Source organism: Rhinolophus sinicus, chromosome 15 (genome assembly GCF_057876585.1).
Source record: "Rhinolophus sinicus isolate RSI-liver-muscle chromosome 15, RSI-T2T, whole genome shotgun sequence".
NCBI classification, from domain to species: Eukaryota; Metazoa; Chordata; class Mammalia; order Chiroptera; family Rhinolophidae; genus Rhinolophus; species Rhinolophus sinicus.
Window position 1 is genome coordinate 30,332,678 of NC_142515.1, and position 22,665 is coordinate 30,355,342.

The 22,665-nt window shown below is 42.9% G+C and overlaps 1 long non-coding RNA gene across 1 annotated transcript; it reads right to left on the reverse strand.

Annotated features, from left to right (window-relative positions):
* Window positions 1-6,510: 6,510 nt before the first annotated feature.
* Window positions 6,511-12,460, reverse strand: LOC141572797 (uncharacterized). Its single transcript, XR_012498292.2, has 3 exons — window positions 12,330-12,460; window positions 9,603-9,695; window positions 6,511-8,440 (listed from the first exon to the last, which is right to left on the reverse strand). It is a non-coding gene; the product is annotated as an uncharacterized LOC141572797 (long non-coding RNA).
* Between the last annotated feature and the right edge of the window lie 10,205 nt (window positions 12,461-22,665).

A 22,665-nucleotide genomic window follows, 5' to 3' on the forward strand; every position in this document is an offset into this window, starting at 1 on the left:
CTCCTAGCCTCCATTCTCTGTGGAGACCCCTAGGCATGTCCAGTGTGGCTTTTTAGAGCACAATTTGTAAGTAACTGCCTCTATGAATGGCTAAGGAATCTTCGCAAGGAGGTTGCTCAAGTGGGGGACTACCAAGAAATGGGTTACAGTTCTCAGTTATCCATCCCCGAAACAGCTACAGGAAGCTGCTTGCTGAGCAGGAGCTATTCCCGGAAACCAAACCCCTGCCTCCTATGCTCTTCGCCTGGGGCTGCTCTGGTTTTGGGCATACCAGGCTGGGAGGACAGATATGTGAGGACAGCTCACCCCTCTTTTAACTGCCCCTCAGGCCAGGCTGGGCCAATCCTTCCCAAATGTGGGGACTGCTGAAGGTTGAATGGAAAACGGCAGACAAGGAAGGCCACAGCCTCAGGAAGCTGCCTCCTCAGCTGCACGTGGATGGGGCACGTTTCTAATGGGAAGGGGAACAAAAAAAGGAAGAACAACCAGTCACATGTGTGATTCTTTCCTTTTGTGCTAGTGAAAGGTTTAATTTATGAATCCTGCAAAGCCTCCTGACTGTGGAAAGATTTGGCCACATGGAAAGGTTTCCCACTGTTGCCTTGGATGGAGAGAATATTTGTGAGTTTGCACTAATTGTCAGAGATTAGTCATGTGGCTGTTACAGGGGATGAAGTCAGCATCTCGGCCCTACATGGGGGCAGAGCTGGCTTCAGGCACAAGATGTTTTCTGAGAATGTTTTTTCATCTTCATTTCCTTTCAGGGGAGAATAATTTCTGAGCCTTTCTAGTAACCAAGTCTTTGTTCAGTAACTAAGAAACATCACTTCGTTTAAGCCTCTAATAATTACTCTTTTGACTCTCATCTTAAACAGGTTTTGCATTTCTTGCCCTAATTAAGGAAAGACTGCTTCCATTCCAGAAGTCCTCTGTGATTTTAATTTGCATTTTGATGGGTTCTGCATGCACAAGCTCAGATTTTTTTTATAACTTTACTCTTCAATTACAGTTGACATACAATATTATATTAGTTTCAGGTATACAGTGACTAGACATTTATATAACTTACAAGGCGATGACCCCGAGAAGTCTAGTACGCATCTGACACCACTCATAGTTATTACAATATTATTGACTATGTACCCTATGCTGTATACTTCCCATGACTGTTTTTATAACTGGAAATTTATACTTAATCCCTTCACCTTTTTCGCTCATGCTCCCAACTCAGATGCTGTTTTTATCTATGGTTGGACACACTCACTAATAAATGATGTGCTTCTATGTCCGTGTGTATGCTTGCTCTGAAAATTGACAGAGGGCTCAACTACCTCCTTCAGAAATATGAGAGAAAAATTCAAGGATTTGCTATAGTAATAATCCCCAGAGGCAACTGGTCCAGTTACTATTAATGGGTAATGAATTGCCCCCACATTCAGCTGTTTAAAACAACCATTTCATTTTGCTTATGATTTTGAGTCAGATTTAGAAGCAATTCAGCAGTTCTCATAGAGCACTTTCAAGCTGTTGCCTTCAGATGTTGTCTGGGGCTGCAGTCATCCAAAGGCTCAACTGAGCTGGATGTCCACCAGGTGACTCACGCACATGGCCCGCAGCTGAGGCTGGCTGTTACTTGGGAATTTAGTTGGGGCTGACCAAAAGCCTATATGTGGCTTCTCCAGTGCAGTGTCCCCTTGGACTTCTTCCATGGTGGCAGGGGCAGGCTTCCCCAGAAGAGTGTCCTAAGAGGACCAGATGGAAGCATTATGGCTTTTCCTGACTTAGCCTCAGAAGTTATGCCGCATCACCACTGCATTCTATTGGTTACAACTGAGTCACTCAAATAGGCCCAGATTCACGGAGAAGGGACAGTGACATTGGATCTTAATGAGAAGGAATTTTCATTTGCTAAACACATTCTCCAGAATGATAAACCCCAAAGACAATTAGACTTCTTCCCTTCATTGGTTTTCTAGCTAATTAAGTACTGAAATTTTCCCTTTCTTTTCTCTTCTTTGTTCTATACTGAGGAAAGAAATTTTATCCAGTTTTCCTTGTTTACCTTTTTAAATTCTCAGTTCACAAAGGAGTAAAAAATATATCTCTGCTGTTTACTCATTTATTATTTCATTTGACAGATGTGGATTATGGACTTGGCACTATACCAGAAGCTAGGACTGCAAATGGTTGCCCGCCTGCAAGGAACTCATGATGGGGCAAAGTGAGAAAGTGAGCCCTGTGTTTTTAGTAATTCTACAGCTGTGTGTGTGCAACTGGTAATAATAACGACTATACCCGTGGTAAGGTCAATGCTGTGGAATTGGAAGGCAGAAGTTATTTCTGAGATTGGAGGAGGAAGGATAGGCAGAATTTAAAGAGCCTCACTGGAGCCAATCATTGCAGTAGTGACGGCCACCTGGCTCAGATTCAGATATTTGGGGTGGAGGAAGAAAAATGTAGAAAGAGATTCATTCTAGAAATGTTAATTTTCTGCTCTTTGCCTAGAGCTCTACCCAGGAGGGAATAGATGTTGACAGACACTATTTGACAAGAAAAGCAAAACTCAGAAATGGAATGAAATGATAAATGATTTCCAATGTCTAAGAATCTGACTTCTCTACGTCTGGTTCCTCTCCTCATTGTTAGTAAACTGTGAACAACTCAGCGTGACCAATGAAACGTTCAAAGCCAATGCTATTCGAGCTACTGAGTGGGCATGTCTCTTTTCATCTATTCATCTGTGCACTAAGTATTTATTGAGTACCTACCATGTGCCAGGAACATGCTAACCGTAAGAGACGACTCGGTGAACATGATATATCATATCAACCTTGTTTTTGGAACATAGTTCTGTTTTGGTCAAATGTGCTGAACTTGTATAAAGGGAGTTGGTTACCATTCAATCCAAAACCGAACAGGAGTAGTCACTTCTGGAAAGAAATTTGATTTGGCTTAAATAACATAAAAAAATGTCAAACTCTTGCATGGTGAGAATTATACTGCCAGAACCACCTGTTAAGTCCTGGGATGCCCGTGTTAATGCTGGGACTAAAGACTTCCCGGATCTCTGGGATTCGGTGTGATTTCCTTGTTGGAGCAGCGTGTTGCCAGGTTAAAATGTTGAATAACGGTGTCAAGATAAGAAGGCTCAATGGTGCATCAACACTAATATTTCTTCCAGGGATCATGGAGGAAAATCAATTGGCCATTAGTGGAATCCTGATGAAGACAAGTGTCCTTCTTAAAACAAATGGTAACTGGGACCATCCATGATGGACAGAACATCATGTCATGTTTTCTCAAAGTGAAAAATCTCACGAACAAAGAAATTCTCACTGTTACATTTCTTTTTGTCCTTCTGATTAAAATATGGTCCCTCTCCTTTGGTAAGAAGTGTTTCTTAATCTATTTTCAGATACATATTTTATATCGACTGCAGTGACTCACCTTGTTTTCCAAATGTGTATTCCAATCCCTTTTCAAATATGTGTTTGCTTGTGAGTAGAAGAGCTTCCCTTTGCTGTAGATTGTAGAACAATTTCTGGAAAGGTGGAGTGAGCAGGGGAAACTGGAGCGTACTCATGCATGAAAAGAAAATGTAAACCTGCTATTCCCAGAACTGAGGTGTAATAGTTCCTGGCTTCTGCTGGTGGTCAACTCACTCATTTCTTCCTATATGCAGCTCTTATGCATTTTGTAATGGCAAAAGCCATATTTCAAAATTTCCGAGTCTGTGGCATTTGGCAAATCATCACTTGTTGGACTTCAGGCCCCCAATCACGTGCCTGCAGACACTGTAGGATTAGAGATAATGGTAGGAAAACTGGGGGTATTGGCACATGCTGGTTATTTCTGGCAGCTTTCCAGAAAGGAATAGTCTAGGGAGCAAGTTTGGCTGAAAAGTGGCATGACTGAATGCAGGAAGGAAAGAAAATAGAGTTTTATAATACAGACTCTTTCTGCCTATAACCTGCAATCTAAGTTGACTTAAAGTCCTATATTTTGGAGATATTTAAGGTGAATTAAAGTCCCATACTTTGGAGATTTTTCAAGGTTAGAAATCCAAATTTTGTACAAAATTGATTAAAAAAAAGAGGTAGAAAAGAAAGATATTTAGCAGGAGGTAAAACTGATAGGATTGAGATAAATGAAAATCTGATTCCCCACTTAAATCCCTTTAACACCTCTCATCAAACATTCTTCACAAGAAAAGAGGCACAGTCTGGCTTAGATATACCTGGGAAGGCTGGGCTTCCAGGCGGTGCCTCCCCTCCTCAGCTCGGCTCCTTCTTCCACCACGTGGCTCTTGTATCAATTGCCTCAAGGTGGAGGCCATTAAACTTTGGGCTTGAGGGTGAGCAGAGCATAAAGAAGCATGGTGAGGAGACAGGGATTATGGGACCCACAGATCTCACTCAGATAAGATTATTGGCCATTATGGGTCCCTAGAATTAACCAGAAGTGAATTCCAAACCTAACTGACAAAAGTCTGGGACCATTCAAGCCCTAAGGTGGTCCTGAGGCTAGAGCGTTTGTTCCTGCAGGAGGTAGGCTGCTAAACCCAGCAGTCTCTAGGGGGCATCTTCTCCAGTGCTCACCTCAGAGGTGGCCATGGAGGCCAGGAGGCAAGGGAGGTCCTCCAGGAGAGCAGAACCCAGGATAGCCAGACTGGCTGGGTCATGGGCATAGTACTTGCTGTTCCTATTCTGCAGGAAATAGTATGTGCTGTGCATCAGTGACACCGGTCACTTTTCTGAGTGGGAGTTTTATTGGATTTATCTTATTTCTTCTTGGTGAGACTTCTGGTTATTTTCACTCATGGAGGGACCATGTGTATTTTGTAAAAGTATGAATGTGCTTTGAACATGTATTGAGCATGAGTGTGTCTGGAGGGATGTGGGAAAGCCAAAGAGGTGAACTGCGTAAGACAGTGGCTGGGTTGTTTTCATCCCAGTGATTTTTCTCCCTTTTTTCTTTCCCAGCAGAGCCATTGTGTTGTTTGAAAGTGACTCAGGCAAGGGGACTCTATTCCTGATTTTAGGGACAATTGCTGTTGTTTTGTGTGAAGTGTGGTAATCCCACTCCCCCTGCCATTGGTTGGTTTTATCAGTGGATTTGAATGTCATTCTGGCTGATGAGAAGTGTTGGGTTTCTAAGGAAATTTTCCAGGGAGAGAGAGCGAGAGTGAGAGCAAGAGAGAGAGACAGAGAGAGAGAGAGACAGAGAGAGAGACAGAGAGACAGAGAGACAGAGAGAGAGAGAGACAGAGAGAGAGAGAGAGAGAGAGAGAGAGAGAGAGAGAGAGAGAAAGAGAGAGAGAGAGGACATCTTCTTTTATGCAGGAAGTTGTCATTTCTGTATTATTTCTGGATATGACTCCTGGAATGGCTTCAGACTCCCTGGATCTCTAGGGTATTCTCCTATGGGCAGTTTGATACAGAGAGAATCCAGATCCTTGTTGATGTCATTGAACCAAGTTAACCCATCTCCAAACTTCTTGTGATGAAAAATAATGTTTGTATTATTGTTTAAACCAGTTGATTTGGGCTTGTAATTATTTGCATTTTAATTCCCATGGAGCATAAAGAAGGAAAACTACATTCCTCAAATTGTCTTTTATATCCCTGTGACAATATTGTAACTACTAATTTGTGCTTTCTAATCCTTTTACCTTGGCCCCATCGCACCCCCATCTAGCAATGATCAGTTCCCCCAGCTATATCTTTGAGTCTATTTCTGTCTTGTTTGTTTGTTTAATCTGTTCTTTAGAGTCCACATATAAGAGATCATATGGTATTTGTCTTTCTCCATCTGACTTATTTCACTTAGCATAATATTTTCTGGGTCCATCTATGTCATTGCAAATGGTAAGATTTCATTCTTCTTTATGGCCAAGTAATACTCTATTTTATAAATGTACCACCGTTTCTTTATCCAATCATCTATTGATGGGTGTTTCCATTGTTTCCATGTCTCAGCTATTGTGACTAGTGCTGCAATAAACATAGGGATACATATATTTTTTTGAATTAGTGTTTTGGATTTCTTTGGATAAACACCCAGGATTAGAATTGCTGGGTCATCAGGTAGTTCCACTTTCATTTTTTTGAGGAACCTCCATACTGTTTCCATAGTGGATAAACCAATCTGCTATCCCACCAAACGTGCACAAGGATTCCCTTTTCTCCACATCCTTGCCAGCACTTGTTTGTGGATTTATTAATAATAGCCATTCTGACCGGGGTGAGATGGTATCTCATTGTGGTTTTTGTTTGCATTTCTCCAATGATTAGTGGCATTGAGCATTTTTTCATATGTCTGTTGACCATCTGTATGTCCCCTTTAGAGAAATGTCTGTTCATGTCCACTGCCCATTTTTTAATTGTTTTTTTTTTTGGTTTTATTTTGTTTTTGGAATTGAGTTATATAAATTTTTTATGAATTTTGGATATCAACTTCTTATCAGACGTATCATTGGCAAATATCTTCTCATCGATAATGTTGTAAAGATTACGTAGGGTGTCAGATGGGCATTGGACTTATTAGGGAGACTATTTCATAGACTGTGTAGATGCCTGACCACAGTGCTAAAGCTGAAGTTGAATAATATTGAATGTCAACTATAATTAAACATATGCATATAAATATAGTCATGGGAGTACAGCATTGGGAATATAGTCAATGGAATTGTAAAAGCTACATACGGTGTCAGATGGGTCGTAGATTGGGGGTGTAATAACTTGGTGAGGGGTGTAAATGTCTAACTATCACATTGTTTTCTACATCTGAAACTCATAAAAAAAAGGAAGAAGAAGGAAAACTACAGGTATTGATGGAAATTTTATTCAGAATCTGTATCTCAGGGCTGGTGAGGAAAGGTCTGATAGAAGAGTCCTGTGGATAAATTACTGTTTGCCTGCTTGGTAAAAAATTAGATGAATGGTGTTGTCTTCCAGAAATCATGGTATAAATTGCACTAAAGAGTTATTTATCTGTAGAGTCACGGAATGCTCTTTGCTGAAATAAACAATATACTGTCTGATTAGGTTTTTGGAAGGGTCACTTTTGAGGAGAGCTGTGCCATGGTTTTCTTTCAGAAGCTCTATTCTGAACAAGGATAAGAGGCAGGTCATTTGTTGTTTTTCCTCCTTCATAGGAAAGAAGCAGCCTGTGTCTTCACTTGAGCTGAGCAGTATAATAATCTCAATAAAACTTCCAACTTCGTTATGTGCAATTTCTGTCGGCTGCAAAGTTCCAGGCAGCTTGCTGAATTAGATCTTTCGCCATCATGATCCATATATCATCAGGAGAACAAACAGCTCCTCATACGAGGTCCCCAGTACTGATCTCCAGCCTACTTTCCGTCAGTAAAAATAAGATTTAGAAGACAAAGCTGGGGATGCTACTCAGCAATGACAATGAACTACAACCCCATGAACAACATGGGTTTGTCTCACACATGGAAAAAAAGGCGGACACAAAACAGAACATGCTGTATGATTCCTTCAAGTACAAAAAGAGGCAAAACTAAACTTATGTCAGAAGTCAGGAGAGTGGCTACCTTGAGGTGGGGATATACTGCTGACAGGATATTCTGGGGATATTCTTCTGGGTTGCTGGAAATGCTCTGATTCTTAAGCTGGTATAGGTGACACAGGTGTGTGTATTTTCTGAAAAGTCATGATTGCTCAGTGCTTTGGGTTTTATATTTTTTGAATGCTATAATTCGATTAAAAGTTTGCTTAAAAAATTACCTAACTGACCCTTAGAGGATATCTGTGGAACTTCCCCTGCTAAGAAAGACCCAGGGTGGCAAAAAATGAGAAGTTAGAACTATTGCTTGTTTTCTCTTTTGTATTCATTTTAATCACTCTAATGCTGTTCAAACACCTGTTTTGGTCGGGGCTGTGGTTACAAGGGACAGAGCCAGAATTCCAAAGAGCTTCATCTCAAAGAGGACTTGGCTGAGTTAAAAATCTAAGGAAATACTGAAAAAACCAAGCCTGGGAAAGAACAGGGATAATGCAGATGGGTCTCAGGAATAACAAAAGCCAGTTTCTCCAAAAGCATGGAGAACCCTCTTCCTCGTCTCTGGCGCTCTGTCTATGTGTTGTCAGCCACCTTTTCTTTCATTACAGACTGTATCACTTCATGTGGCCAGAAACATTTGCACCAAGCTTTGTGCTGTGTACCTTCTAGCTTCAGCCATCAGAGGGAGACTCTCAGTATCAAATCCCAAAGAATCCCAAGCAAAGAAGTCAATAGCCCACCTTGGACTGGGTGTCAACTCTTGTCAACTCTTATTTGTCAGGTCCCATGAGAAACATGGTGGGATGGGAGCCACTTTCTAGAAAAACAAATACGGTGAGTGTTGGGCAGACAATCCTATAGATCTTCACTATAAAGATTCGCCTATTGTTTCCAAAGTAAAATAGAATTTCTGTAAGAAAAAAAAGAATACAGAATTAGGTTCACCCAATCCAAATTTCATTCAAATAATGTTACATATTTGAAAATATTTTCCATTCTTTTGAGCAACTTTGTTGAGGAGGCTAGCTCAGGCTAGTATGGTTGATTTTCTTTTTGGTGTTTGTCCCAGAAGGATGCTTGTTCTTGAGGATTCCTGAGGATCAGAGCCTCGTCTACATGTCAAAGATGGGGATAGAACAGGCATGATGCATGATTCCTACACGCCATGAAAAATGGCTGCAAACTGTGCCCTGGGGATTCATTCAGCCAGGAGTTCTGAAGCATCTTCTAGGCACCAAGCCCTCTGCAGGTGATAAGGGTATGAACATTCAAGACCTACTTTCTTCCTCTGGTTTTCGCTTAGTCTAACCAGAAGCTGTTTGAATTCTGCCATCATCTCAACCCATTTACACAAACCCTAATTTTTAAGACAGTTTTCTTTTCTCAGAATTAGCTAGGAAATGTTTTCAAAATCTGTATCATGCCCTTTGCATGTTAAAAGTAGCACACGAAGAGACATGTTTACGAGGGCTGGGAGTCAGACGGACATGGCTTTAAATCCAGGTTCCCCACTTGCTTAATATGCCACCTTGCAATGTATTCACTCTTCGTAAACCCATTTCCTCATCTGTAACCTGGGAATAGTACTGGAACCTACATCACAGGTTGTTGTGAGGATTAAGTGTGAGGAGTAAGTGAGGTTGTGAAGATTTACACACACAGCTTCCTGCACTCAGCTTGGCACACAGAAAGTGCTCCATCAACATTAGCTACCATGTGATCTCAGCGTTGCTGTAACTCCACATCTCTCTGAAGGCCCTGGGATCCTGCCTTCTTGTTTGTATCTGTGCCCTGGGCCTGTTAGACTAGGTGCTCTTCAAGGCAGGGCTGAGACTTCCCTATCTCTGTAATGCCCTCAGCAGTAGCCTGATGCCTCAATAAATGTGTGTGCAATAAACGTTTGCTGAATTGAATGTATGTGTATGTGTGTGTGACATTTACTGACCTTTGGTTTATTCGCTCACTCAAGAACCAGCAGCTCTGCAGACCGACTTTGTATGCAAATGATGTCAGAGTCACCCAATCTGCACCTGGGAAGACAGAAACCTGGAACTTTGTTTTCACAGGCTTACCTAATTGATGGAGGTGATGGTAGAATTTGGAAGTCCTGGAGGTGCGGCAATCCAGAGCACGGGGCCTCCAAGTTCAGCGTGCTTTAGAATCACCTAGAGGGTTTGGTAAAACACAGATTCCTGGGTCCCACCTCAGTAGATCTGGAGTGGGCCTGAGAATTTGCATTTCTAACAAGTTTCCAGGTGGTGCTGATGTTGCTGGCCTAGGACGATCCTTTGAGAAACGCCGGGCAATTTGAGCATTGCTTCTCATGCCCTACTCCACTTTAGAATCACCAGGTAGCTCCAGCAGAGGAGTGAAATCAGAATCTCTGAGGAGTGGGCCCCAGGCTGTGGGGTTGACCCTTGAACAACATGGGTTTGAATTGCATGAGTCCACTTATATGTGGCTTTTAAAATTCTGCGTTTCAGTGGACCCACATAGTTCCAGCTGGGCTATTCAGCTCTCCATATGATTCCAATTTTCATCCAGATTTCACAACCACCACATTGTGTCAACCAAGACAAATGAAAATATCAAGGGGCAGAGATAAGGGTCTGGGTGAGAACCTTAGACCTATGGAGTATGACCCCAAATTCCTATATGTCAGGCACTCAGTCATGACCAGTGCTGACTGCCAAATAGCAAAAGAAGCCCCACATAGTTATGGGAGGGATGCTCAGGTGTTGAAACAAGGAAATTTTTCAATTAGGCACGTGCAGCTGTGGAGAAAGCTACCAATGAAGAGCCTTCAGCATAAATGGGAAGCTCCTGGGTGGGCAGCAGTTACTCTGTCAGTTAAGATAACGCTCTGGCCAGGCCCAGTGCGCTCACTGTGGACTCTACAAAAGCAGGGACAGCTCGAGCGCAGAGACCCAGAAGGTCAACCTCACGGCCCATGAAATTCCCCGCACAAGCCTGCTTTTCCAGGTGCCACCGGAAAACGTCGCAGTTTTGTGGCTCGGTAAGTGCTCTTTTTTTCAATTCTTTTTCTGTTAAGTTTCCAAATGTACTTTGATGAAAATTTATCTCTAGTTGATTAATAACAGCCTATGTGTATGCAGCGCTTACATTTTTTGAGGTATTGTTCATGCATTATTTTACTGAACCCTTCTAAAAGCCTGTGAGTTACAGACTCGTATTATTGCAATTTTACAGGAAATGGAGGTCCAAAGTGGGTAACAGGCCCAAGGTCACACACATACTCAGCAAGTAGCAAAACCAAGATTCCAACGCAGGGTCTGGCTCCAGGGGCTTTCACTATCCCAGCAGTGCTCACAGTGGTGCAGTCTGGGGGACCCTAGTGTCTTAGAGATCCTTAAGGGGGCTCTAGAAGATCAAAACTATTTCCTTCTAAGACTAAGATGTCATTACATTTCACTCTCATTCTCAAAGAGGAAATTTCCAGCAAATATGTGATGTGTGATGAAATCATCGCTCTGTATATGCACTTGTGTAGTCCTGTGTTTTAAAATGTTCTCAGTTGTAATTTCTCCTCTGGTAAATATTGAAAGATATAACCTATATGAACACAAGATATAACCCCTGTAGTTCTCAACACCTGTAAGCGTTGTGACGGGGGTCCTGAGGGCAAAAAAGTTTGAGAGCCGGTACTGCCTCTGTGGTGATGGTCACCCTCCTGACGTGTCAGCCTGGAGGGACTTTGGTTCTCATCCAGCCCAGGGCCATCATGTCACAGCTTAGGAAACCAAGGTCCAGATTTCATGTGGTTCACAAAGCGGTCACCAGGGGCAACACCAGAACTATTAAAAGCACTGGGCCAACTTCTATGCATTTTAATTCTGTGAAACGATAAACGGAGGCATATTAAAAATGCTAAGAGTTTATTTGAGCAAACATCGATTTGAGTAAGGCAATAGCCAATCTAGCAGAGAGAAAGGAGCACCGAGGAGCTGTATAAAAACAAAGCCCTTTTATAGGTAGAAGGGAGCAGGAACAAAGAAGTTAATATGGGGCAAAGAAAGCAGGCTGGTGATTGCAGGGTTACTTTCCTGTGGTGGATGCTGGGGTCTGTCGGGCAGGTTACCTAATTCACGCTGAGGAGGTGATTCCTGATGGGACGGGAGAGCTGAAACTCTGAGTCCACGCTGTGTGGTGACCTGGGACTTAGCATAAGCAAGTCCATTTGGGGCCTGTTATCTTGTTGTTGTTGTTGTTGGTTTTTAACAATCCCCACTGATTTGGGATAAGGAGACTAGGCCGACCCTTTTCCACAGGTGTTCCTACATTGCCAGGTGATGCCCCCTCTGCCGGGTGATGCCCCTCCCCCCTCCCCCCTTCTGCTTTCTGTGGCACATTCTTAGGTGGAAAAAAGGCCGGGCCCCTAGTGGTTTTGAAATCTGGCCCCGATGTTCACTGTGCTCACACCAATCTCTCCTTTTAAGTAACAGTTCTTTCCTCAGAACATTTCAAATCAAATAGAAATCAAATATATGTACATATATCACTGTGGAATGGCACGCAGCAATCAGTTCCCTATTCATGCAAGCTGGTGACCAAGAGGCCCTGGTGCCCTGTGAAGGCAGCTGGGTGACAGGGACACTGTGTGGGAGGCTGGCCTCACGATTACCTGCTGTAAACAGCCTTTCAGAATTCTTCCTTTGGAGGATTTCCATACCTGAGAGATTGCTGGCATGAGGTTCTGTCGTTCTTTCCAAAGTAAAAGAGGTCTGCAAAGTTAAAGCAGGGATGAAAGCGCTGCAGGCTTAGGAGGCGGAGTGTCTTACCTCAGCTAGGGTTAGCTAGCAGGAAATTCGGGCACCGCTCTGACGGGGAACACCTCAGTCTTGCACGGCCCACGGTGGGGGCACACATCCTCTCCGTCTTCACCTTCAAGGTCCACCGGCTTCCTCCCGACTTGCCAGCAAAGGCAACAGAAATATTGCAGGCTGCTGACACCCCCTGGAGGCCAGTGTGGTGAAGTGTGACTCATCCTGGCATCTACTTCCCCCTTCTCCCCACCTTACACAGGCTACTGCCCAGGTCAGACTCCGCTGCCTATGCTGTCTCTTCCAGAATGTGTCTCTGACTCCCCTCCCCTCCCCTCCCCTCCCCTCCCCTCCCCTCCCCTCCCCTCCCCTCCCCTGTCCCCTCTCCTCCCCTGTCCCCTGTCCCCTGTCCCCTCTCCCCTCTCCCCTGTCCCCTCTCCCCTCTCCCCTCTCCCCACTCCCCACTTCCACTCTATCTCCCTCCCACGCACTCTCTCTCTCAATCCCACTCTCCCCCATCTCTCCCTCTCTCCCTCGATCCCCCTCTCCCCCAGCTCCCCACTTTTCCTCCATCTTCACTCTCACCCCCTCACTTCTCCCTCTCTTAGCGTAATACCCTCAAGACCCATCCATGTTGTTGCAAATGGCAAGATTTCCTTTTTTGAATTACTGAATAATATTCGTGTGTGTGTGTGTGTGTGTGTGTGTGTGTGTGACATTTTCTTTATTCATTTACCCATTGATGGGCACTTCCATGCCTTGGCTATTGTAAATAATGTTGCAATGTACATGGGGTACCTATATTTTTTTGAGTTAGTGTTTTTGTTTTCACTGGACAAATACCCAGGAGTAGAATTGCTGGATCACATGGTAATTCTATTTTTAAATTTTTGAGGAAGCTCCATACTGTTTTCCATAGTAGCTACACAAATTTACATTCCCACCAACAGTGCATAAGGGTTCCCTTTTTTCCACGTCCTTACCAACACTTGTTCTGCTATTGATTGTTGCTTTGCTATTGAGTTGTATTAATTTTTTTAATGTATTTTGGATATTAACAACTTATCAGATATATGATTTGTCAATATTCTCTCCAACTCAGTAGATTGCCTTTTCATTTTGTTGATGGTTTCCTTTGTTGTGCAGAAACTTTTTAGTCTGATATAGTCCTACTTGTTTATTTTTGCTTTTGTTGCCTCTGTGGTGTCAAATTCAAAAAATCATCACCAAGATTGATGTCAATGAGCTTACTGCCTGTATATTCTTCTAGGAGTTTAATGGTTTCAGGTCTTACGTTCAAGCCTTTAAAACCTTTTGAGTTAGTTTATGTGTATGGTGTAAGATAGTGGTTCATTGTCATTCTGTTGCATGTGGCTGTCCAGTTTTCTCAAAATCATTTATTGAAGAGACTGCTCCTTCCCTCTTGTGTTTTCTTGGCTTATACATGTATATTTTTAAATATACAATCCCCAATATATATTCCTGTGTATTCTTTCTCATTAATTAATTGACTATCTGTTCATGGGTTTATTTCTGGGGTCTCTATTCTGTTCCATTGATCTATGTGTCTGTTTTCATGCCAATCCCACACTATTTTGATTACTATAGCTTTGTAATATAGTTTGAAATTAGGAAATGTGATGCCTCTAGCTTTGTTCTTCTTTCTTAAGATTGCTCTGGCTATTTGTGGTCCTTTTTGGCTTCATACAAACAAATTTTAAGATTGTTTGTTTTATTTCTGTGGGAAAAAATGGCTTTGGAATTTTGATAGGGATTGCACTGAATCTATAGATTGCTTTGGATTAATGGCTACTTTTCTTGAGCACTTTCATATACTTCTCAGAACAATGCTGTCTTTTTAGTGTACCTAATGGGTAGGTAAGAAAACTGTGTCTTAGAGAGGCAAATAACTTGCCCAAAGCAAAAGGCAGAGAAACATTTGTACCCAGGTCTCTGACCACAAAGCCTGTGTTTTTAACCGCACATATTTGACTTGTTTTGCATAAAATCTCTTATCTTACAAAAACAACACATTGCTTGAAATTTATAAGCATGTCCCCCAACTCTCATTCCAGTAATTTTTCCATAGTCTACAATTTATGCCCTCCCCCTTCTTTTCTGTGGCTTGGAATTTTGTTCTCTGATAAAGTACAAATATCCTCTGTAAATTTCCCAGTCCACCAGGGGAACTCGGACTTAAGCAACAGTTGTAACTTGAGCTGATTCTTATGGGGGGACCAATGGAGAGAATTCACAAGTGCTGGTTGGCCCTGATGGGGCAAGGATATGACTTCCTGAGAGAGCCCCCAAGTGCTGCATGGGGCCGTGTTAGCTACAGCACTTAGAGAAAACTATATAGATTTTATCCTTTCTGAATTCACTTTTTATCCCTTTGTGTTTATTTCCTGATCCTTGACATACATTCAAACAATTCAGAACAGAATGAAGCTAAAAGTGAAAGTTTCTCTCTCTTGCTTCCTCCCCATCTCGAATCACATGCCTCATTTAATTTTTTGTAAATATTCTTCTTAAAATAAAATTCAATCACATCCTTTTCTACTTCCTAGGCTTATTCTTATGAACTTGTTTTTTAAAGAACATTTAACTTTCATCCACATCGGATGAAATCACATTAAGCTGTCATCACAGGAAAAGACAAGGGAAAGATGACAGATTTGTCTTTTATAAATAAAGATGACAGGTACGATCTCTGATTTTATAATCAGGGATTGAGTTGGAAATTGTTTAGGCTGTTAGCATTTGATTTCCATTAGCTTCTGGAAGTTAAATTAGCAAATTACGTTTTTTCATGGATCTTAATAAGAATCAAGTGTGCCTGCCTTCTTCCATTAAGAGTTCATTGAGTATCTTTCTAGTTGGCCATGCCCGTAGCCTGTTGGTGCAGGAAGGAAAAAAGCAAAACCACAGAAGTCACATATTATGTAACTTGACATGCAAGAACTGAGGCTCCCCAAACCTGGAACCATTAGGTCCAGGTGATAGGGACAAACATGCCCCCTCATTGCCTTCTCTGCTGGTCCCAAAAGTGGAAACCCCTAAGTTTTGGGGTCCTTTGACCTGACCAATTTCTCTCTGCTGTGGGCCTCAAATTTAGAAGTACCTCCATGAAGAAAAGGGGAGTCAGACTGTGTGTTCTTGGGTTTTGTGTCTCCTTTGCACTGCTGTGCATTGGTTCTACAGTAAAGCAAAAGGAAAGTTAAAAATAAACAGTAACCACAGAATACAGTGGAGGGCACATTTTTGCAGATCTTTCCCTAAGCTATAATATATTATACTTTTGTGGTTTTATGCAATTCTTCCAACTGCCTTAAACTATTTGGTGGTTAAACAGTTGTGACTCTTCAGTTACTGAGCATGTAATGTGACAGCACAATCTTCCTTGTTTGTTACTCAATGTGTTCTTGTTTAGCTCCAATTTTTGAATTGATAAACTTTATTCCAATATCAAGGTTTCTCTTAAAAAGCCCCATTTTTTTGTTTGTTTGTGTTTTTGTTACTTGAAGCTTGATCAGCTGAGAACTTTGAGCCTGTCAGGCTTTTCTACACTCGCATGGGGGGGCTTTGCTACTCATTTGCCATGAGAACCAACAATGTGGGGAACCTTGATTCAGGGCTACCAGACGGATACAGAGAATTTCAGAGTCCTCAGCACCCAGTTGCACATAAGAACATGCAGTGGGAGATGTGGAAGACAGATTTTATTAAAATGGCATTTTGTTTTTGAAACATGGATTCGTCCTTCATAAAAAATATGCATTGAGCACTTGTGTCTCAGGCACTGTTCTAAGCACAGGGGCAGAACCATGAGAAAAGATGGGCAAAGTCCTGGACCACAAGAAATTTACTTCCAGGTGAGGAGAGACAGATAATAAACAAACAAATTTATTATCGACAGTGTTGGAGTTTTGAAGTTTGAAACACAACATGCTCTTGTCACAAGTTCAGAAAATGCAGAGGAATATAAAGCAAAAAATGAGGTCACCTTCCCAAACTCCCTCCATCTCCTTTCTCACAGGTAACCACTATTATAATTGAATGTGTATTCTTCTGGATTTTTACCAGGCCTATACGAATACTGTTTGTATACTCATATTTATTGTGTGTGGGTGTGGGGGGATCATAATGTAGATATTGTGCCTCAACTTCCTTTTTCTTCCTTATCAAGATATTATATATGCAACCTTCCTCATCAGAGCATATAGATCTGCTGTGTTCTCTATAATGCTATAGTAGGATTAATTAATCCTTTCCTTTGTTGGTGGACATTTATTTACATTGTTTCTATTTTCTCGCCATTACAAAATATGTGGCCGTAAATAGTCTTTTGTATTCTGTCATTTGCAATAATAATAGTATTTCTATCAGCTAGAATCCTTCAGCCTGGATGTCTGGATCCAAGGGCATGGATAATAGATTGATTTTCTGATGGCGAAGTCATTTGAAAATCACATATGAGAAAAAAGGAAGGATCAGTGAAGAGTTATAAAAACAAAATGTCAGGAAAAGCAGCTCTTAGGGAAGAGTGCAAACAGAACAAGATAAGGGAATAACTGACCACAGAATGTGGTTGTCCAATCTCTTTGTTAGCCTCTCATGAACCCCCCATAAATTCCACAGTTGGACCAATTTATCTGATCTTAGCACTATGAAACTAGTGTCAGATGGTTCTTACTTGATGCTATTTGCCTTCATTCATACTACATGTTTTATGAAAGCCCAGTAAGCATTGCCAAAGTCAAACCATCAGACATGTATCCAGCTCGTCTATACATTACACTGAATGTCTTTCATTCAGTAAATATTCCTGCTGTGAGTCAGGCCCTGTGGTGGGTCCTGGAGATTCAGCGGTGAATCCAACAGACATCAGCATGGGAGCTAGCTATTAATCCAATCCCATATGCATAAAGTTGCACTGTGACGTGAGGAGGTATTTGAATCCTTTCAAAGCCTCTAACCCCATCATGGAGGGCTGGAAAGGTTTCCCTGAAGAAGGGGCTCCGGTGTTGAGACGGGAAGAGTTGACTCATTAGGTAACGATGACTAAGCCGAAGAAGGGTTGTTTGGAGTTACTTAGGTAAAGCTGAGGGGCAGTATAAGCAAAAGCTCAATAATGGGGAGAAACCAGTAAGGATAAGAGACACAAGAGAGCCAGGTGTGTCTGCATGGACCTTGTAGATTTTGACTATGATATTGTGATGTATAATAAGAAATATATTTTTGATCTTCCTCTCTGTTTCTGGCACTGAGTTCCTAAAACCCTTGGTATTTCCTAAGCGATTAGAGCAACGACAAAGGTGTCTTGATACTCATAACAAACCCCTTTCAACCACACACCTGAGTTTATGTTAATGAAGTGACTTTTGGAAAAGAAGGGGGGCTGGTTGTCAGGGAAACCAATCCTGTGATTGGAACTTCAGTCCCACCCCTGACCTCCTGGGAGGGGAGAGGGGCTGGAGGTTGTATTGATCACCAATGGCCAATGATTTGATCAATCAGCCTATGTAATGGAGCCTCCATAAAAACCCAAAGGACAAGCCTGAGAGCTTCTGGGTTGGTAAACGCACGAAGATGCTGGGAGGGTGGCAGGCTTGAAGATGGCATGGAAGCTCTTCACTCTTTCCCCCACACCTTGCCCTATGCATCTCTTCCATCTGGCTGTTCCTAAGTTTTATCCTTTTATAATAAACCAGTAATTGAGTAAGTAAAATGTTTTTCTAATTTCTGTGAGTTGCACTAGCAAATTAATCGAACCCAAGGAAGGGTTATTGGAACCTCCAATCTATAGCCGGTCAGTCAGAAGCACAGATGGCAACATGGACTTGCGGTTGACATCTGAAGGGGTGGGGGCAGTCTCGTAGGACAGAGCCCTTAACCTGTGGGATCTGACACTATCTCCAGGTAGGTAGTGTCACAGTTATGTTGAATTGTAGGACATCCAGCTGGTATCACAGAATTCGTTGCTCCCTCCCCAACACACACACTGGAATTGGGCATAGAATTGTTAATGACCATGCATGAGGCAAGATGAGGCTGGAGAAGTGGGCAGGGAGCAGAATATGAAGGTCCCCGTAGGCCATGTTAAGGATGTTGATTTATCCTAAGACCAATGGGAAGCCTTTAAAAGGCTCTGAGCAAGGGGTAGAGGGAAGTAGAGGATGGAGTAATATAATCAGATTTGCAATTTGAAAACATTGTTCTGGAAACACAGAATGTGTGTAAGGGGGAGTGTTGGTGAGAGACCATATGGGGACCAGATAAAAGGTTTTTACGGCAGTCCAGTCAACAGAACACAGTAGATCAGACTAGGCAGGAGGTAGACCAGATGTAGGCCACATGCAGAGACATTGAGGAGGGAAAGAGGCAGTGCTTGGTGGATGGGATGAAGGGTTAGGAAGAGGACTGTGTCAAGGACGATGCCCAGGTTTCAGGGATGGGGAACTGGGCAGATGGTAGAACCTTTCCCTGAGGCTGAGAGTACTGGGAAAAGACTGGGGAGAGAGAATCTTAACTTCTGCTTTGAAAATGTTTAGTTTAAGCTGTCAATGAAAGATCCAAGAGGAGCTTCCCAGTGGGCTGTTGGATATTAGGCTCTGGAGCTCAGAGGAGTGACAGGGTATGGAGAGACCATTCTGCAGGTCCTCTGAATAGATGTGGTTCTTGAAGCTGAGGGCCTAGGTGAGATCATGTTGGGAAGAGAGTATAGAGTCAGAAGAGAATCCAGGGCCAAGTCTGGAAGACCCCCCACAATTAAAGCCCCAGCAGAAGAAGGGAGGCATTTGCATGACCCTGAATGTAAATGCCTCCTGAAAATTTGCACCCTAGACATTTTACTTACTTGCACCTAGTTCCTTCCCTGATGGCCAAAAAGGAAGAATGAGAATCAGGAAAGAGTTGCATCATGAAAGCCAAGAGAAGAGAATTTTTTCAACAAGGAAGCAGTGGTCACCATTGTTGAAACCTGCAATGGGGACAAGTTGGGCACTGAAAAACCTGTTTGGAATTACCTGTGTGCCCAGGCACGGCATTTTGTGGTAGGTGGAGAGATGGCTATGTTGGAGGTGACCTCATCGTGATCTTGGCCTTACACTATTTTAGAGATCCCCCTGTGCCCTTCTCTTCCTTCACGATTCCAGACTGAGAAGCCCCGAGTGCTTGCATCCCTTCTCCTGGTCGTCTCCCACCCACTCCAAGCAGAGCCCACCTCCCTGCCCCTGCTCCTGCCACCCTCAGTGCTCCAGGCTTCCTAAGGAAGGGGTGGGGGTTTGGATGTGGGGGATCCTCTCCAGTTCCATGCCTTCTTCCCACCAGATTGGTCTGAATTCCCCACCGCCATCTAGAGCTTCACCCATGACCTAAAATTTTTTTACACTGAATTTAGGCACATTGTGGCTGGGGTAGGGGAGGATTTGTGCAAAGAAATCAACATTTCTCCATGGCTGTTTACGTTCATTTGACACTGGTTTGGGTGTTCTTACCGGGACTACTGCTCCCTGTTTCCATTTCTATTCTAGGCCCTACCTCTTTACAATCTATATTCTTCACAAAGCTCCCAGAGTGATCATTTAAAAACGTAAATAAGAATATGTCAATATCCTGATTAAAACCCTCCTATTGTGGTCAGAATAAAATACAAGCTTGTAAATAGAGGCAGTCCCTGCCTTCTTCTCCAGAATCCTCTCCCATCACGCTTCCTGTCACTCCCTCTGGCCACACTGGCTTTCTGCAGGTGGCTGGGCTCCATGGAGCTTGAACTGCTCTTTTTCCTCAGGAACGTTCTTTCCACTGCTCTTTGCCTGTCTAGCTCCAGCTTCTCTTTCATGTATCCACTTAAATGTGATTTTCTCAGAAAGGTCTGGACCTCCCATTCTTTCTCCTAGAATTTATTTTCTTCAGAACCCTTATTGCTCTTTTATTACGTATTTATTGTGTGTAATGTCGAGTCCTTCGCCATCCTGGAAGCTTCATTAGAATAAGGGTAGACTCTGTTTGGCTCACCAACTGTATCCCCAGATCCTACCACAGTGCCTGGTATAGGGTAGGTGCTCCGAACAGTGTGTTGACCACAGGAAGAACGTACATGCTGTGTCATCTTGGGCACACCGTGGCTGCCAGGTATTTATCTGCTATCTGATCCATCCCGGAGGGGCCAGGAGGGCCTGAGCACAATCTTCTCGTTCTCTCAAGAGCCAGACAGCCCGTGGCCCTGAGAACACAATCCCCTTTGTTAAAAGAAAGACCTGTGTTGGAGACCCCAATACATCTCTGGTGACTGTGAGTTTAGATTCACTTTCATGTTATTAAAATTGGGCTATGCATGCCTAGCTCATAGGTTGTTGTAATGATTAAGTGGGAGTGAGAGAAAGGAAAGGGAAGACACTTGTAAAGTGACTGCTTTGTGCTGACCCTGTGCTGGGTCCTTTCTGTATTAGCACATTGAATGGGATTGAGTTTTATGAGCCACCGTGTGATCGGACTAGCTCTCTAGGTAAGCAAGTTTTGCGTTATCTGACCGTCTTCTGGCTCACAGCAAATCGGAGAACACTGAGGTGACCTTGGATCGCAATCTGCAGATGATCAGATAGAGATGGCAGACAAGTGTGCCGTGCTTTAGTGTTTCCTGCAGTGTTTCTCTGAGCACTGGCTATGGCCTCTCGTTCCTCCACAAACCCATGGGATAAGTTGTTACTGTTCCTGCTTTACCAGTGAGGAAACAAGAGTCAGCTTGGTTAAGTCCACGGCCCCAAGTTTCACGACACAATGACCCTGCACTTGACTCTGCACGTGGAGCACCACATGACTGGGATGAACTGAATCGTGTCCTCCGTCGTGTGTTGAAGCCCTAACCTCTAGCATCTTAGAATGTACCTGCATTTGAGATACACCTTTAAAGAGGTAACTGAGGTCAGATGAGGTCATCAGGGCCAGGCTCTACTCCCGTATGACTGACACCCTGATAGAACGAGGAATGACACCAGGAGGCTGTTGGAGACTGTTGTTAGCATTGCCTCTTTCTGAAATTTGGATTCTTTCACTATGGTTTCATGGGTGCCAGTTACTATGCAGATGTGTTGTGTGAGGGTTGGGCTGTATCACATTGTCAGCATCCCTCTCAAAGCTCATAATCTAATGGGAGGACAAACATCAATTATGATAGTTGCGATAAAAGTGCTAAGTCTTACAGAAGAGTGAGAGTCTGGACAAGCCTGCTTGAGTTGATGGGACCTGAATTGGGTTTCGAAGGAGTAGGGCTTTGATTGGTGGGAGCTGGGGTAATCATTTGCTGCCCATTTCTCCTTTCTGGGCATGATTTGATGGTTACGGTGGCAATCCTGGCACCCCAAATCCCATGGCAGGGTTCTGTGTGTCCTGCAGCATTCCACGTGGCTTCCAGCAATACTGTCTGCACATTCCCTGGCCACATAAAAAGCAGAGGCTGGCTTCCTACCTTCTCAGGCCTAGCTGGAGTACAAGACTCCTCCTTACCTTTGTAAACTAGTGGGAAGATCAGAGCTGAGCATGTGTTGACAAAACACTAAGAACTGGTGAACTGGACCCCTTTCCTCAGTGGAAGTGTGGCAGAGATTGATTAGCAGGTCACAGAACTGTTTTCTCCTGGGGGCTTGACTACGTCCTCCAGGCTTCCCTGAGGCCTTCACCTCAGGTACAGGCCAATAAGTGCATTGGCATGTGATAAAATAATGTGTTACATCTTGAGCACTTCCCCTGCACAATCTTCAGGGTTCCTGCCCATTTTGCAACAGCCTTTGGAGAGGATGAAGGTAAAAGATGAAAGGAGTCAAATCTTGCTAAGTCAGAGGATAGCTACTTTCCCTCTCTCACTGAATGCCTGGGGTTTCTAGCCACCTCTATGGCAGCACTAACTAGGACAAGCTTCAGGCATCAAAGTAACAAGGAGGCAGAGATAGGGATCATTGCAACCTTCCTGACTTGAAAGTCTTACTTCAGCATAACTAGATTTCCTGAGGCAAGTATACACAAAGGTATTAATGAAACAAAGCTATTATCTAACTGGCTGAAGAAAGCAGTCTTGTAGTTCACTTGGGCCTTTCTTTGATTCTCAATTACATTCAAAGGATTATTTGGATTTAACAAAATAAGAAATTGTTCTAAAGTGTATGTCTGTGCATACTTCACATATTTTGAGGGGCATCTGCCATCTTAAAGCTAAATAGCTCAAGAATATTTAGAAAATGCTTATGATCTCAAATACTCAAAAAATTTCAATAAAACTTACTAGGATAGTACTCAATGGATACTTTTAAACTGAGGTTGCCATCTACAACTACTAATATTAAGGATCACAAACAATAAA